An 18,397-nucleotide genomic window follows, 5' to 3' on the forward strand; every position below is an offset into this window, starting at 1 on the left:
TCACCAGGGGTCATCGCTATCCATTCTCTGAAATTGTCAAGAAAATCGGTTTAGTAGTTTTGGATATATAAGCTATTTAATAAAGTGGGCGTGTTCAGGTCTTTAGGCCCCAAATCAGTACCTAGGGTCGGAGACACAACAATCATTGTCTCGCAAATTCATTTTCTCTCTGATACGTTCGTCATTTTTTGTTAAAATAGCGCTTTTAAAAAATAGGTCATGGGGGAGGTACCCCACCCCCTCCGAAATTCAACAAAATATATACCCTATTTTTACCACGGGTCTTCCCAGTAGATTCTCTGACATTTTCAAGAAAATCGGTTAAGCAGTTTTTGATATATAAGTTATTTAAAAAAGTGGGCGTGGTCGGGTATTTAGGCCCCAAATGAGTACTTAGGATCGGAGACACAACAACCATTGTCTCGCAAATTAATTTTCTCTCTGATAGGTTTGTCAGTTTTGCTAAAATAGAGTTTTTAAAAAATAGGGGAGGTACCCCGCCCCCTCCGAAATGCAAAAAAATATGTTGCCTATTTTCACCACCGGTGTTCCCTGTGCATTATCTGAAATTTTCAAGAAAATCGGTTAAGCCGTTTTTGAGTCTATTCCGAACATACAAACATACTAACATACACACATTCTCTTTTATATATTAGAAGACTAGCAAATGCACGCTACTTCGTATGCGGAAAGGGAATAAAATATATGCATATGAACAATATTTAATATGGAAGTGGTGAACACTGGCGGTTCTGTTGTACTAAAACCTATTTTTAATATAAACATTTAATTGATTTAATTCCTTTTAATACTGTATACTGTAGTTAGAATTTCCCAAAAAAATATCTGCCTTATCGCACCCCTACTATATTTTTATTTCGAATTACCAAAACTACGACCTCATATCACAGACATACACCAACAGCTACTCATATTGCTAATTTCAGACTTGACTTCTGGTTTTACCCCTTCACTAACACAGCATTCCCTTCCAGTACGAGTTTCCAAACACTCAACTTTATCTTACCCTTTCACAACAATTCAAGGTTTTAGCTTCAGCGGTTTCGCCAAGAACCCGAAAATTCTACGAACCTAATTTTCGGAATTCAAAATGGTCACAAAAATTCGTATATCACCATATAACGGCACCCCTCGACTCAGTGTATTTTAAAAATATAACAAATCTATATTGCCAAATTTTCTTTAAATTTGGACCTTGTATACTCAGAGGATACAAAAGTTTCTTTTAAAAAAATGTCTACTTCAATCCACTTTTATAAGAAGAGATATTTTGAAGACTTAGAGTATTTTGAAGATTTTATGCACATTTTCCGACCGAAATTCGGAATTTGTGGCATGAAAGGTTAGAAAAAAACTCTTTTACAAAAAATTTTACTTAATGTGCACGGGTATGTTAATGGTACATTTTTTGATGCATTTCCGTTTAACTACATACTTCCAGTACATTATTTAGAAACACCTTCGCGTTAGCATAAAATCAATAGAACAATATTCAGTACAATTTTTCAAACTCCGAACTTTATCTCAACTATCAGAGTGATCTTCTTAACAAATATTTTTCCATTTCGTAGTTTTTTGTCCAAATTATATAATCCAAGCTTTGTTCCTACACCGAACCCAAATTTATTACCATTTTGTACTTTTCGTTCCCCTATGGTATGTATTTCTCACTTTAACCGTTTACACAATACCAACATGGTCACTGCTCTTTTATATATATAGATAAGCTCCATATGAAGATCGGTCGATTCGTTTTCGAGCTATCGTTGGCACCGACTTCAAAAATGCCATTTCGAGAAACACGCGTTTAAAGTTTCCACGCTACATACAAATCACAATAAATTGTTCCCTTCCAATGCTCATATCTCAGGCACTTTTGCTCCGATCGACTTAAAATTTTTTTTGCGGCGTACTCTATACTACCTGTACTTCAAAATAAGCCAATAATATTTTTTTCCATTTTTTGAAAGTGACAAGTAGAGGTAACCCCTTAAGAAAAATTTAAGATTTTAAAGAGATAGCATTTTTAGTGACGACAGGCACCACCATTGTGCTTTACGTTTCATATGGAGTTTATGTAGCTACGACATTGTCCTTGCATTTGTCCAACAAATGGTGTTTTTGTTTGCTTTGGCTGGATAAACATAAAATCAGTGGCATTGAGTACAAATTGTTCTTCGACTATACTTAGTATACAACAGCCTTAAACTCAGCATTCTTCCTTATTTGGATTATGTCCATGAATGTAATATTTTTTTAAACTGCAGCTCCATTTGACCCGCCTTTTGTATTTTCAAATATTCAACTTAAACTCTACCAATAAGGATAATTTTCATATTTTACAGCTTGTCCTTTCTGTTGCCATTGCTGTAAATTTCTCTCCAAGGTAAATTCACAGGGTTATTTGATTTCAACAATTTTAGTCTTAAAAGCTTCCTTTACCTGTTTTGTTTTTTGGTACTTTGGTGGTGGTTTGTGAGCAGCGTCCTTTCTGTCATCAACCAACATGGCTCAGATTGTACCCACAATGGCCCCCAGAATATTAGATGTTATTACATTTTAATGATGTTATTGTTGGTAGCTCGAAAAAAAAATACACAGCACAACTAGGTGTAGCTACTCTGCATTTCAATTTTGTTTTTTTTGCCGTCTTTGGGTTGAAATTCCATTTAGAGATAAGTTAATTATTTTTATTATAATTGCAATTTAGACTTCCGCTGAGGAAATATTTTACATTTCTTTAGCAATCACAATGCGGCATGGAATGGGGGGACTTGAAGGTAAGTAAGGAAAGAAGTAATCTATTGAAATATGTACAGTGTCGAGCTCTGTAAAATATTTTTGTCAACATTATAATTAGAATGGATCAGTTTTTTTTGTTGTATTCTATATTGAGTCCAAAAATTAAGTGATTTTATCAATGTGTACAGGAAAAAAATTGTATTGATCATTCCTTCAGCCTTTCAGGCTAACAAGGGTCTATTACCTTGATTCGATGCAAAATATGATTAATCGCAATAATGGTTTTATGTACGTTTAGACAATATCCAAAAATTAGAAACATTTTTGGGTTTATAATATAATGGGTGACGTAGGAACGGTCCTTACCGGCTTTAACATGGCAAAGTCCAGGATTTATCTTGGTCCCTCTTTCATCTCAAGTCGACACAGACCTCCCTGTAGTGTCACCTGGGATAGCTGGGACACCCGTTAAAGGCAGTGAGTTAAACTGTGCCGCGCGTTCACCCATAAGAACGTTAAAAGCTTGGGTTTGGGCGCAGGGTTAGTAAACCTCCCCTAGAAAAAGCAGCCTGCTATGAAAAAACAGAAGAAAAGTAAAACAAATCCCTCAAAAGTTGACGACCCCCGTAAACGAATCTGCACCTGGAATGTTCGCACTCTTTATAGAGAATGTGCAGTTTACCCATTGGCCGACATTACTGCCATACAGGAAATACGACGGAATGGGAAGGGCGTCACAACAACACCTAAAGGTGACACACTGTATTATAGTTGCCATGACATAAAGCATGAGTTTGGTTGCGGATTTGTAGTTGGTCAGAGGTTAAAACATCTGGTCTCCAGGTTCACACCAGTGAATGAAAGACTTGCTACAATTCGAATAAAATTTCGAATTTCGAATAAAAATTCTTCAACATTAGCTTTATTTGCGCTCATGCTCCCACTGAAGACAAGGACGAACAGACCAAAGATATATTTTACGAGCGCTTAGAAGAAACTTATGACCGTTGCCCTGCCCATGACATTAAAATTATACTAGGCGATTTTAACTCCAAAATTGGAAAGGAAAATATCTTTGGCCCAACAGTCGGAAAATTCAGTCTCCACAGTGAAACATTTGACAATGGTATGAGGCTGATAGACTTCGCAGCGGCAAAAAACATGGTAGTTAGCAGCACCAGATTTCAACATCTCGACATCCATAAGGGCACCTGGCTGTCTCCAGATCAGAAAACAAGAAATCAAATTGATCATGTTGTGATAGATGGAAGACACTCATCGAGCGTGTTGGATGTGCGCTCTTTCCGAGGAACAAACATAGACTCGGACCACTACCTTGTTGCAGCAAGGGTACGCACCCAGTTAAACGTACGAACAGACACAACACGAAAGTTAGACATCGGTAAGCTGCAATCACAACAGATAGCCACAGCATATTCGACTCAACTAGCCCAATTGCTTAATCAAAGCACTTCTCATCCCGATAGCATATCAGCGCAATGGCAAAGTATTACCCACTCCATGCAAACAGCCGCAAAATTCATACTTGGATACCAGAGACCTACACCAAAGAATCCATGGTATGATCAGGAGTGTCGTGCTGCTACCGAAGAGAAAAATGCGGCATATAGAGCTACTTTACAATCAGTAGCAACGCGTAGCGCACGAGAGAGATATCGTGAGAAAAGGAGAGAAGGAGAGAAGAGAAACGTCTTTCCGCAAGAAAAAGAGAGAAATGGAAAAGCGGGAGTGTGAAAAAATCGAGATATACAGGAGCCAGAATGAAGTCCGAAAATTCTACCAAAGAGTGAAACATCAAACAGATGGCTTTGGTACAGGCACATCCTCCTGTAGAGACCAGCAAGGTAATCTGGTAACAGATGCAGATAGCGTGCTCAGGATATGGAAGGAACATTTCTCCAATCTGCTGGTATCTTATAGTAGCGAAGACGATGATACCACAGACCCAATCCCAGAAGATGGTATAGAATGTATACCGCCCGGCCAAGATGAGGTAAAAACAGCAATGAACCGGCTGAAGAATAATAAACAAGCCGAGCTGTTTAAAACCGGAGGCGACGCGCTGATAAGGTGTATGCATCAGCTAGTTAGCACCATCTGGCAGGAAGAACGCCTACCCGACGATTGGAACCTGACCATCCTATGTCCCGTCCACAAGAAAGTAGGTAAGACTGTATGCTCCAACTATAGAGGCATAAGTCTTCTCCCTATTGCCTATAAGATAGTGTCAGTGATATTGTGCCGACGACTAAAGCCAATGGTCAACAAAATAATTGGACCATACCAATGTGGCTTTAGACCTGGCAAGTCGACCATTGACCAGATATTTACCCTGCGGCAAATCCTAGAGAAGACCCAAGAGATGCAGATCGACACCTACCACCTTTTTGTCGATTATAAAGCAGCAATCGACAGTCCCCTCCGATCAAAAGTATTCCATGCAATGTCTGAATTTGGTATCCCCGCAAAGCTCATCCGGCTTTGTAAGATGTCTTTGACTGACACGAGATTCTCATTTAAAATAGGAAATAACCTCTCTGAAGAGTTTTGTACCAAAAGAGGTTTCAGACAAGGAGACAGCCTTTCGTGTGATCTCTTCAACATCCTGCTGGAAAAGGTTATACGAGAGGCAAACGTTAAAAGAAGTGGCACAATCTACACCAATAGCCACATGTTACTTGCTTATGCTGATGATATAGACATCATGGGACGATCAGTAAAAGAAGAAACTTATACCCTTATGAAGGTCGAAGGAGACTCTCCTAAAGTGGGTCTGGCGGTAAACGGTGGGAAGACCAAGTTGATGTTGTCGACGCGCAATGGGTCCATTGAGCTCGGAAGTTGCTTCCTATAATTTTGAGGTAGTAAAAGACTTCATCTACCTCGGCACCTCCGTAAACATAACAAACGACGTCTATTGTGAAATAAAAAGAAGAATTGTATTGGCCAACAGATTCTACTTTGGTTTAAGTGAGCGGTTTAAAAACAAAGCCACATCTCGTCAAACAAAAATAACGATCTACAAAACAGTGATACTATCCATGCGAATGTATGGCTCCGAAGCCTGGATACTTGCACAAGCAGACATGGCAGTGCTTCGTGTTTTTGAGAGAAAAATCCTTCGAAAGATCTACGGACCAATCTGCGTTGATGGTGAATATCGACGTCGTATGAACCACGAGCTGTATCTGCTTTACAACGACATCAATAGTTCGTATCGAGATTTAGCGATTGCGTTGGCTAGGCCATAAGAATGAGCGATGATGAACCCGCTAAAAAGGCATATTAATTCGAGCCACATGGCGGTGCACGTAGAATTGGCAGGCCAAAGAATAGATGGCGGAAACAAGTGGATGAAGAGATGACAAGGCGCGGTATTTCAAAAAACGAAGCACGGAAACAAGTGGATGAAGAGATGACAAGGCGCGGTATTTCAAAAAGCGAAGCACGAAACAGAGAGAATTGGAGATCTTTTCTAAGTTCGGTCTATGGAACAAATGTTCTGTAATGGGCCAGCTAAGTAAGTAAGTATCGCTCATTTAGTCAAAGATTGACACATCTCAAAAAATATATATTTATTTTTCACAATTTAGTAAAAACTTACCATTTTGGCTAATTGTTGATGATGTACCTGTAAATAGAGAACAAATAATTATTAAAGAAACTAATCTCAACAAATAATTATTAAATTTGTTTACCATAAGCTTAAAGAAGTTGATATAAAATTAAATAAAACGTCCAACCAAAATTGAAATTCAATTAAAATGTTAATTATTCTTGAAAAAATTCCATTTAAAACTTATGCCTCTGCAAAATTGTTTGTGGTCAATTTCCAATATAATCAATTTACCATCTACAATCTCCTTTCCACTCTCCTCTTTAATTCCAGTTCGAAAAATAGCAAAAATCTTTTCTTGTTGTGGTAATTTATTCTAACCTCACAGCACAAATCCAATGCAATTAAAAGTCTATAAAAGTGAATTAAAAACTAAGCTTTTGCTTAAATTAAAGGCAACCAGTAACTAACCGACCAACAACAAATTGAAGTTTTACGAATATCTGGGGATGTTGCTTGACCGTAACGTTAAAAGAGTTAAATAAAGTTTTAAAGTTTGTTTAACCAAAAAACTAAATGATATTCCATTACAAGCATCTATCGGCAACATACACTGAAAGCCAAGGGTCCAAGGTTGACCAAAATGCATTCATTCACCCTCATTGACAAATACATTGTCACTTGATGTGACATCACTAACAGAGTTGCTGCTATTTCGGATCCCAAATCATTTAGTTCCCTCCCTCTCTCTCTGTGTCTAATGCTGGCCTTTATGCACTTGGTTGCAATTTAATGCAATTACTTTGTAAATGTCTGAAAAGCTTGGTGTTTGTGTTTCGTTCAGCTGTGTTAAACCACAACACGATAGACATTTGATAAATGTTACTGTCATGTTATTTCGGGCTGGCTAATATTGGGGATACATAGGAGACATTTATAAAAATATTTTTAGGTAAATTTGCTAGATCAATTTTTGAAATTTTTCACAAATTTCAGACTATATTAAAATATGTAATTTTATTGAACATCACCTTCATTTTCATCAGTGCAGTTTCTGTATCTATAACACAATTAAATTAGTTTCCAAACATTGCTTTGTTTATTTTGTGGCAAATTACATCACCATGCCACCAATCATTTATTATGTCACATGTTCGAGTGTATTATACAACATATTAAATGCCCCAACACAATTTTCTGGACTGAATAAATGTCTTTACATTCCCCTATATTTTAACTTTGTCAACTATTTCCCACTCACCATAACCCATAAAATGTCCGGTCACGTTGCAATAAAACATTTTTGTGGTAAAATTTTTGACAAACAAAATGTTTCCTAGTTATTTCCGGTGTGGTGTGGTAAAATTTTGTTGTTTTACAATGTCCGTTCAGGGGCTTTTTGTGTTTGTTTGATTTTCTTTGATGCCCATGTACTTGTACGGAACTACATTAGTTTAACCATTTTAGTTCATCATAATATTGGTTAGGTTTCCTGATAGTTGTTGTCGCTCTTTGTTGTTGCTGTGAAGTTTATTAAAGCCACTTTTAATTGAATTCATTTTTTGTTTTTGTAAACAAAAAGTTTGACAAAACTTTGATGTACATCCACCCAAACCCATCCATCCTCATTGATGTTTTGTGAATAGACAAACACTTATCAGTCGCCGGTGTTTTTTGGTGTTCATTTCATTTAAAATATTTTGCACAGACAGAATTATTTCATGCAGGGATGTAAAGTGACACGTGAGATTGTCACGTAAATGTCATTCATTATTCATTGTTGTTATGGAGGAGGTGATATGCATTAACTTGGAGATAAAGTTTAATTTAGTGGCGTTCAAAGGCATTACAAAAATATTTATTTTATTAAATTGAAGTCATCTTGAGTGATCAATGTTAAAGCCATAATTCTGTGGTTTTCATAGAAAACGACATAAGTCTAAAAATCAAAATTTTCAGGAGAGCGAATACGGTATTTAGATAAAATCCTCAAAATACCTGCAATCGGGCGATAACCCTACATGGGGGCTATAGGAAAAAAAAATTACCCATATTGGTTTGAAACTCCATATGTCAAATGTCATCCACTTCGGGCTGATATATGGAGGCTATACCAAAACCTTGACCTATGTATAACATTTTTGGTGAGGAAGTTTCTGTACCATTTGGAACCCCAAATGCTAAATTACAGCCAAGTCGGCCTTAAAATTAAGATAGAATTTTTAAAATACTTTAAATCGGGTGGCAACGCTATATAGAGGCTATAAGAAAACTGAACACATATTGGTTTTGGTTACATATTCAATTTGGAATGAATATATCCTTACCCGGTCGTAAGTGTGGTTGACTGGCGATAATATTTATTCAAAACATAGATCAAGTTCGCAGGTAGGATACGACGAGAGTGTACTTCTGCTACCTTGCCTATAACATTTCAAAAAATTGTTAATTTTCTCTTTGGAATTGAGCTTAATGATCTCGAAGATTTTTCCTACCACCAAAAATGTCAACATTCTTCGGAAAGAGCATTTTGAGAACATGTATCCGATAATTTTGATTTGATGTACATGCGATCCCTACTACGCACATTGGGGCAAGATTCCAAAAAACGGAGATTAATTCAGGGAAGCATTTGAGTGATATAATGTTAATATTTTTCGAATGCTTACACTTCAATTAATATAACGGAACACAGTTTTGGTGCAAATTGAGGGATTGGAGACGTATATTCGAAGCCCTCATAAATGGGTACCATAAAAACTATGAAGTGTTTTTACGGTTTTGCCTACATTTCTTATTTGATGAATCTAAAATCTTCTAATATGATAAACTATTGGTTAAGCTAATATTTGGCAAAAAATTATTAAGTTAGGTCAATATTTTAGTGTAGCTCCCATAGAAGGGTATCTCCCGATTTGATGTATTTCGAGGGTCTTGATCACATTTTTTAGTACATTTATCTGTAAATTAGGATTTATAGTTCTGAATGCCTAAGAATTCATAGTGTGAAAATTTGACAATATAGGTCAATGTTATGGTATAGGCCCCATATAGAGGTACAGTCAAATGTGGGGGTTTTCGAATATTTTATGCATTTATTGCAACTAAACTAGCTCAAATTTTGCATTTTGAAGGGATTGAAAATATTTCTATCAAACATCATCTCTATATATTCTCGTTTTGAAATAACCTCCATATAAAATATTCCGCTACATTTTTAACTCTAAATACTTTTTAAAAAATAGGGAAAAATGGATACATTTTAAATCAATTTGTAATATGCTTCTAAACTTCTTTTGCCATAAATATATTTTTCTAAGACTCAGATTTCTAACTGAAGTTTTCGATTCCATTCTAAAAAGGGCACTTTTGATACGTAAAAAAATATTACTCTTTATATACCAACAAAATTTAAATTTTTATGGTGTTCTTTAAATTATTAAAAATTCTTTAGCTTTATCACAGTGTACTGTAGAAGTAAACAGTATATGATCTTGACATTTTGGTTAAATACTTAGAATTTTGTACCATATTACCATGTAACGACAGTCATACCAAAACAGAATTTAGTTTTTTTTAATTAATCTCCATTTTTTGCGATTTCACCCCTTGTGCATCGCCATCATTTCATATAATTCATTATATATAGTAACTATAACATAATGGTGGACCTGCACACATTGTCTTATGTAGGGTGACCACAGACATTAAACCAGAACACTACATACTGTACAACAATAATAGGGAAAATGAAGACAAAAACCCCAAAATGCAAAAATTTGACCCACAACTATTTCCACCATTTTTGACATAACTCAAAATGCGCAAGCAAGACGCAAGTTTTGTTTGCGCAATATCAAAGACAACAATCAAGAGAAAAATACAAAAAAATTTCTCACGACCTTTTTTGTTATACTCCAATACATTTCAAAATTATGCAAAAGCTGGACACGTTTTGACGAATTTTTAAACACATTTCTGAAAGACTTTTTCAGTACATTTTTTCCAAAAATATTAAGAATTACCTCTGTTTGAAATATCCATTTTGAAAATGCCAAGTTTATGTAGCAAAAACTACGTTATGGCGATTTAAAAGCAGCAAAATTTAATAATTTTCACCTGTTTCTTAAATTTTAAAAATATGTTCAACTTTAACACTGTGCTACACGAAAAGTAAACAACATACGATTTTGCTATTTTGGGTAGTGAGGTAGAATTTTGTACTCGTTAACCCTGTCAAGACAGATTATCAAAAATTTGTGTGTTCAATTTTTCAATTAAGACCCGTTTTTTACAATCTTGCCCCAACGTGCTACGGTACGATTTATTCGGGGTAAGTCCATATTTCCTGAGATAATGGCCCAAAAGCTCGTTCGTGGATAAATTTTAAACTTTATTTCGTATAGTTTCGCAGTACTTATTGCAGCAGTTATTTATTGGAAAAGCAACCCATATTGGGTTTGGTTTTCTACAATATGTCACAGGCTGATGATATATTTCTGCGGTAAAGCCGACTAATATTTGTTTACTTGTAAATCGAGACTTTTATAATATATATATATATATATATATATATATATATATATATATATATATATATATATATATATATATATATATATATATATATATATATATATAAAATATATTGATAAAATAAAAAATAATAAAAAATAAGAGTATTCTGCTGAATACATAATCCTACACTTCTAGTACGAGACAAACCATCAGTTAGGAACATAGACTTTCATCTGATCTAATACCGGCTACACAAATAAATTTCTTCTTTTTTCAAATCTTTGTATTTTTTTTTCAAGAAATATGGTCATGCCGAAAAATATAGGTTTTATCTTGACAAATGTGGACTTTCCGAATAAATGTGGAACTTTGCCAATAAATTTGACAGGAATGTTTCCTATCCGCAGAGAAGTCGATATGCCGAAAGGAATGGATCAATATACTCCATCTTCGAATGTGATGATAAACTATTACGTTATGCAAAATTCGTACCAAATCGGGTATGGCCTTGGAGAGCTATCATGGGTACTAACAGCTTTAATCAGGAAGTGTGGAGTTACGCTGTAAATTTTTCAAAACGTTCTGTGAGATGGGAGAAAATTTGGAATTTTTATAGAAGGTGTGCAGAGTTTGAAACATATACATACATATATTAGTTCCTTCGAAAGTTATGGTTTTGAATTTTTATGGGGGAGTTACCGAAGTGCCTTTGCATTGTTCGTATCAAAATGTATATACTTTCGTGCGCCTAAAGTCAGAGAGTATATATAGATCATATATTCCATTTGAGTTACAAACTAATCCTTTTGGATTAATAATCCACAATTCGTTATACCTTCGGACTACTTGAAATAATGGTTTAAGGCCCGAAGTATGTTGGAACGAAATCCGTTTGAGACAATTTGGAGTCGATTAAACCACGATATCTTTCGAACGGATCAACCGATTGGGTAAAAACTTGGGCTTCGTTATATTTTGTCCAAACTTAGTTTAAGTTCGAAGATGGGCCATATAGATCCACTCCTTCGGGTAACTCCCCCACAAAACTTTTAGCTAAAATTGTGCGCACGATAACTCTGGAAGGCAGTAACTGATTGGGGCCACACTTTGTACATCGCTACAAATTAAAGTTAATACTTCCTGAAAAAAAAATAGCTCCAAAGCTTTAAAAAACTATCTATGATCACCATATTCATATGTATAGTGGCTAGTGCACACGAAAACTTTCGAACTGGATACTGGGTTGTTCCAAACTTTGCATATCGTAATAGTTTTGCAAATCTTAGACAAAGCTCCAATATGGTACTTATCCGGTCAAGTCCTTCCGGCACCTCCCCCATCAAAGTTCAAATTTATTCCATAGCATGGTAGGCGTAATATCTCATAAACGTAGCAACCTGTTTGGTCAAAACTGGATATCGTAATATTTTGTCAACAGTTATTTTAATTTCGAAAATGGGTCCACTCGGTCCATTCCTTCGGGTACATCACTTATAAATGTTCAATATTTTTGTTTAAGTGCAGTCTTAGGTCTGTTTGAGGATCATTTGAAAAAATGTTACCGAAGGGACATCTTGTGGTCCTGTTTGCAGCGATATTTGCTTCCTGCTATGATGGTCTAAAAGCTCTAAATTATACGATTGTCAATTGAAATGACTGGTGGGCGCAATATCTATCGAAATGAATGACTCCCCAAAATAAGACCCATTTCCAAAAGACCTACGTCCAAAATAATAAAAAAAAACAACACCGGTACTATAGCTTCGAATCTCATGCCAGGTCCGTATCAGTTCTCTAGATTTGTGTTTGTGGATATGCTCTTTCGAATTTATCCTTCAATATATTCTTCTTTTTCTAAGCAAAAATTAAGTAAAGAAGTGTTAAGTTCCGCCGAATCGACCTTTTTATACCCTCCACAACAAAATTTTCTGACCTAAAATGAAATAATTATTTTCTGACCACAGGTACCACAAACGCTTGAATAAGTTTAACAAATATATCTGAAAATGTCTTCAAACTAGCGGAAACTTTATATGGGGGCTATACCAACACATGGACCTACAGTGTCGGCCAAAACTAAAGCACCCCCTCAGTACATTTTTTTGAAATGATAATTTTTTTAAGAAAACAAAGGAATAAATTTATTTTTTATTTTTCTTTTTATTTATTTATATCTTTATTATTGGAAAACACAAAAATAAGGAATTCAGAATTTATTAAACAAAAGTTAAAATTCAAAAAATATTTTAGGTCGCAAATATAAACCGACAAAACTAAAGCACCCCCCAATTTTAGGTACAACAAAAACTATTGATATCAATATTTCGTTGCGTGTCCTCTATTCTGGATGACGCAAAAACATCTTTGAGGCTTAGAAGATATTAAATCAATAATTATTGCAGGCGAAATAATAGATTTTCGGAAAATTTAGCTCAAATCCTCAAAATACTGAAAATCGGAAGTTACCGTTATATGGGGGCTATACTCAAACGTGGACCCAGGTCCACGATTTTTAGTGGATATGTTTAGTGACCACTAAGAACCCTAAGTACTAAATTACAGCTAATTTAGTAGGTAAATGTGGCTTAAATATCCAAAATACCGAAGATCGGAAGGTACCGTTATAAGGGGGCTATACCAAAACATTAGCCGATATTGTTCATAAATTTATTACATTGTTTTCTTAAAAAAAATTATCATTTAAAAAAATGTACTGAGGGGGTGCTTTAGTTTTGGTCGACACTGTATATTGAAAATTTTTAGTGCAGAGATGTTGTTACCTCTGGGAAACTCAAACGTTAAATTACAGGTAGTTCGGTTAAATATTGTAGATAACATACTCAAAATACCGAAAGTCAGAAGGTACAGTTATATGAGGAATCTACCAAAACATGGACCTAAGTTAGCAATCTTCTGGCGTAGATGTTTTATTATCATTGGGAACCTCAAATGTTAAGTTACAGATATTTCGGTCAAAAAATGAAAGTATAATATTCAAGATACCGAAAATCGGAAGGTATCGTTATATGGGGAATCTACCAAAACATGGACCCATATTAGCAATTTTTTGGCGTAGATATTTTGTGACCACTGGGAACCTCAATCGTAAAATTAGAGGTGTTCGGTCAAAAACTATAGCCAAAATTCTCAAAATACCGAAAATCGGAAGGTACCGTTATATGGGGGCTATACCAAAAATTGGGCCTATGTCAAAAATTGTTGGTGGAGATATTTTGTAACCACTGGGAACCTCAAACGTCAAATTAGAGGCGTTAGGTCAAAAAAATATAGCCAAAATTTTCAAAATACAGAAAATCGGAAGGTACCGTTGTATGGGGGCCATACCAAAATTTGGACCTATGTAAACAATTTTTGGTGTAGATATTTTGTGACCACTGGGAACCACAGACGTGAAATTAGAGGTAGTTTGGTCAAAAAATATAGCCAAAATCCTCAAAATACCGAAAATCGGAATGTACCGTTATATGGGGCTACACCCAAATATGGACCTATGTTAACAATTTCTGGTGTAGTTCCGTGACCACTGGGAATCACAAATGTTAAATTACAGCTAGTTCGGCCAAAAAATCCGGAGGTACCGTTATATGGGGACCTATGGTGACAATTTTTCGTGGAGATGTGCTAAGACCGCTAGGAACCTCAAATACCAAATTACAGCAAATTCGTTTAAAATCGGAGTTAAAATCCTCAAAATACCGAAAATCGTTATATGGGGGTTATACCTAAATATGGGCCTATGTTGACAATTTTTGGTGAAAAAGTGTTATGACCCATATAACCCATCTACGAACTTGACCTGGAAAAAATACTCGTGTGCAAAAATATAGCGTTCTAGCTCAATTATTGTGGATGCTAGAGTGATAAAAAGACAGACAACGGGTAGACGGAAATGGCTATATCAACTCAGAATTTTATTCTGATCAACAATATATGTATGTATGTACTTTGTAGGGTCGCAAATCCTTATTTCAATGCGTTACAAACGGAACAACAAATTTGATATACCCTCCATACTATGGTGGAGGGTATCAAAAAAACAAGTTTAATACCCAAACATCAATCACCCGCTCGACACATAACAGTCACAAAAGGAACAATCTAATTGAGAAGTTTTTTCGACACCCCCATAAAGCCCGAACAACCGTGTTTGCAAACAAAATTTCTCTGCCTGACCCGTTAACTCACAATGCAAATTCCAAATTTGAATTTGATTTTTTATTATTTTGAATCAGTATGTTTTATCTAGAACTAGTTAGTTTAATCTTCGGAAAGCTTATGTTTTGGAGATGTGATGTAGGGTAGGCGCAGTAGTGCTTTAGTACTTTGTGGAATGACCCATACATACTGCCATTTTGTAAGCACGTTTTTCATGCATGTTTCTCCACAACTTTTCAAAACATTGTTATATCGTGCAGTGTGGGCATGAACATACATTTGTATGTGTGTGTTGTCATGTTTTTTGTCATTGTTGCCTTAAATGTCGCTTTTACAAACAATTTAATTAGTAACTAATTTATAACGAAATTTAATTAACTTTAATTCACTTTTGAGTGCTCCTTCTGCTTCGACAAACTTTATGCAACACTGCAAAGTTATGACATGCATACATAATACACACATATGTACGTACATACATACAGGGATGTATGCAGGGATGCATACATATATGAATGAATAAATACATGAAGGAATTACAGTATTAAAAATTAGGTGTATGCATATTAAAGGACTATCGATGTCAAGGGTGACCACAAGATAAAAAAAAATCGAAGGCAAGTTTTAAGATGAGAAAAAAATATTTCTTTTAAATCATTAGTAGAGATAGTTTTGAATAATACCTTCAAAATAACACTATGCAACACTGAAAATGCAAACAACTTCTAGTATGGATTTTTTGAAAGTACATATTTAGACTACAGAAACCCTAGTTGGGTTTTGTCCTGTCAGATTCAGTTCGGATTTTATTAGATGAGGCCATAAAATCCGAACTGAATCTGACAGGACAAAACCCAACTAGGGTTTCTGTAGTCTAAATATGTACTTTCAAAAAATCCATACTAGAAGTTGTTTGCATTTTCAGTGTTGCATAGTGTTATTTTGAAGGTATTATTCAAAACTATCTCTACTAATGATTTAAAAGAAATATTTTTTTCTCATCTTAAAACTACACTTTTTTGCATTTATCAGGCCTTTATCTCAGAAACCAATAGGAATTTGGCCTTGCTGGCTTTAGCAATATTGTAGCCCTAAACTAGTAGAACTTATCTGTTGAACGCACTACACTAGAAAAACTTCATCTAGGGCATCAAAATCGATAAAATATGGAAAATTTTACATAATTTCTGGAATTCTGGTTGGTATCAGCTAAACTATTGGGAGTTGAACCAAGTAACCTTTTGCAAAAATCATCCAAATAATGTTCTCAGCAATTCTTCAGAACATTCTGAAACTCTAAAATGCTTTCTTCATGTTGTTTCAGCGGTATTTTGCATCATATATTTTACAATACGTATTTCAAACTAAGTTCACACCAACAGTTTATTCTCGCATTTCGGATTTCACTACATTATTGACATTTTTATTAAATCGTCGTTGAAAAATGTACTGAAAACAACGTCATAGAGGCATTTTACAACAATGACATGTTCTGAAGAGTTGTGTATTACATTCCAGGGAAAGAAAATATTCAGAAAAAATGAACGGTTTTGGAGATAAGGTGCGAAATGTATAAAAATTGTTGAATTTTTGCATATATTTTGAAATTTGAGGCAATAAATGTAGTTATTCGAGTTTATTATTTCTCCAAATATTTTATTCTTGTCCTTATCTACAAATTTGCTTCGGAGGTCAGAAGAAGATTCGCATTGGTTTCAGAGATATAGCCCCGAATTTCTTTAAAAAAGCAATATTTAACCATATTTAGATGGGACCATAAAATCCGAGCTGGATCTGACAAAACCCAACTAGGGGTTTTATTCGTTTGGGTCAGTACTTTCAAAAAATCCACAGTTCGAATTGTTTGCACAAGATCACCTTAAAAATGTTGCACAGTGTAACTGTAGTCGAACTTCTCCATACCGAACTTCCTATAACGAATACAAATTGAAACACAACTTTTTCGCACACGTTTTCACCTATTTTAAACTCTTTGTGGCGAACTTCCCTATAACGTATACTTATCTAAAACGAAGTTTTATTTTTAATACGCAAGTGGAAATATTGACACAAAATAATCTCTCTCTAAAGAATTTTTGAAAAACGTTATTCATTTTAATTTACACAATAAATGTGAACCAAAACACATTCATCAACGGCTACTACTCAGCATAGTTTCAAAATCAGCCTTTGTCTTCTAGCCATTAGCATTCAAATACGCCTGATGAGCCTGGCTTAAACCACCAGGCGAAACGATCGTAGCGTAATGGTTGGTACAAAACTCCTTAGGCCATGTTAGCTCGATTAATCGAATTAATCTAATTAAATAGTTTCATTTCATTGCTTAAAAATGACTGGTTTGCCATTTGCCCGGAATATATAACGAATTTTCTCTATAAGGTAGTAATTCGTCGGTCCCCAACTGCTGCGTTATAGAGAAGTTCGACTGTATATCGCGTCTTGGTTGTAATTTTTCTACAAACTCTCCTTTATATTTTTCAATACTCTATACCCAATTACCTATTCCTTATTTCAATTCCCTACCTATGTAGGATATGTATCTTAATCACATTTCGTTAGCCAGTGTCAATACATTTATACAATGCATGCAATATCTCAATTATTATTGTAAATATGTTTGTGCGAGTATATATGTATGCCTCGTCTTTCTATCTACCCATCTTGCTATGGTGTTTTATTTACACAACACCTTTAAGTTTACTTAATCATTATTACAAACGCCTGTACTTCCTATCCGTCCATCCTTAACATGTAATCGATTGGCCAAATACAAAATAGGCAGACCGACTGATAGACATACAGTTGAATAGTCAATCGTCATAGATCCTATAGACGATTAGTTCAATTTACTTGCAATCGAACAGACTCGACTGCAAACTATCTTCTCTTCGGATGATTAGTCCTTGTTGTCCCACAAAAAAATCAATGTAGATTTTAGACATTTTAAGAGGATTTACTTAAAGATTTCTTCATGTTGCCAATTTCATGAGTATTTACACTTGACTAGCTAGGTGAATATAATGTTCGTCTGTTCGTTGGTTTGTCTGAAAGTCTATAGTATTGTAAAGCGTTATGTGTGTGGCTATGCAACAATGTTGTGAACTACTCTCATGGGAAAGAAAATTTAAATTTAATAACATTTTTATGTTGGTTGTTTGAGGGTAGGGAGACTTTTCTGGGGTTATTAAATTATTTTGAAGTCAATTGATTTAAAGCGAATTTTTCTGGAAATACAAAAAAACAGATACGACCACATAGTCCGATTGGCCCATAATGGTTCAGAATTTGAGTTTGCAGCAAAAGGAGACAAAAGAAGTTTGCAGGGGTCCTCATTTTTCATCT

General features: G+C 35.1%; 1 long non-coding RNA gene across 1 annotated transcript in view; it reads right to left on the minus strand.

Annotated features, from left to right (window-relative positions):
• LOC141396387 (uncharacterized) overlaps positions 1-18,397 on the minus strand; it is a 118,503-nt gene that overhangs the window by 50,878 nt on the left and 49,228 nt on the right. The window contains exon 3 of the long non-coding RNA XR_012411151.1: positions 6,389-6,415. This is a non-coding gene — a long non-coding RNA (uncharacterized lncRNA). The remainder of the gene's footprint in view (positions 1-6,388; positions 6,416-18,397) is intronic.

The sequence above is a fragment of the Musca autumnalis genome, unplaced genomic scaffold (genome assembly GCF_047663935.1).
Source record: "Musca autumnalis isolate F117 unplaced genomic scaffold, ASM4766393v1 scaffold_3, whole genome shotgun sequence".
NCBI lineage: Eukaryota > Metazoa > Arthropoda > Insecta > Diptera > Muscidae > Musca > Musca autumnalis.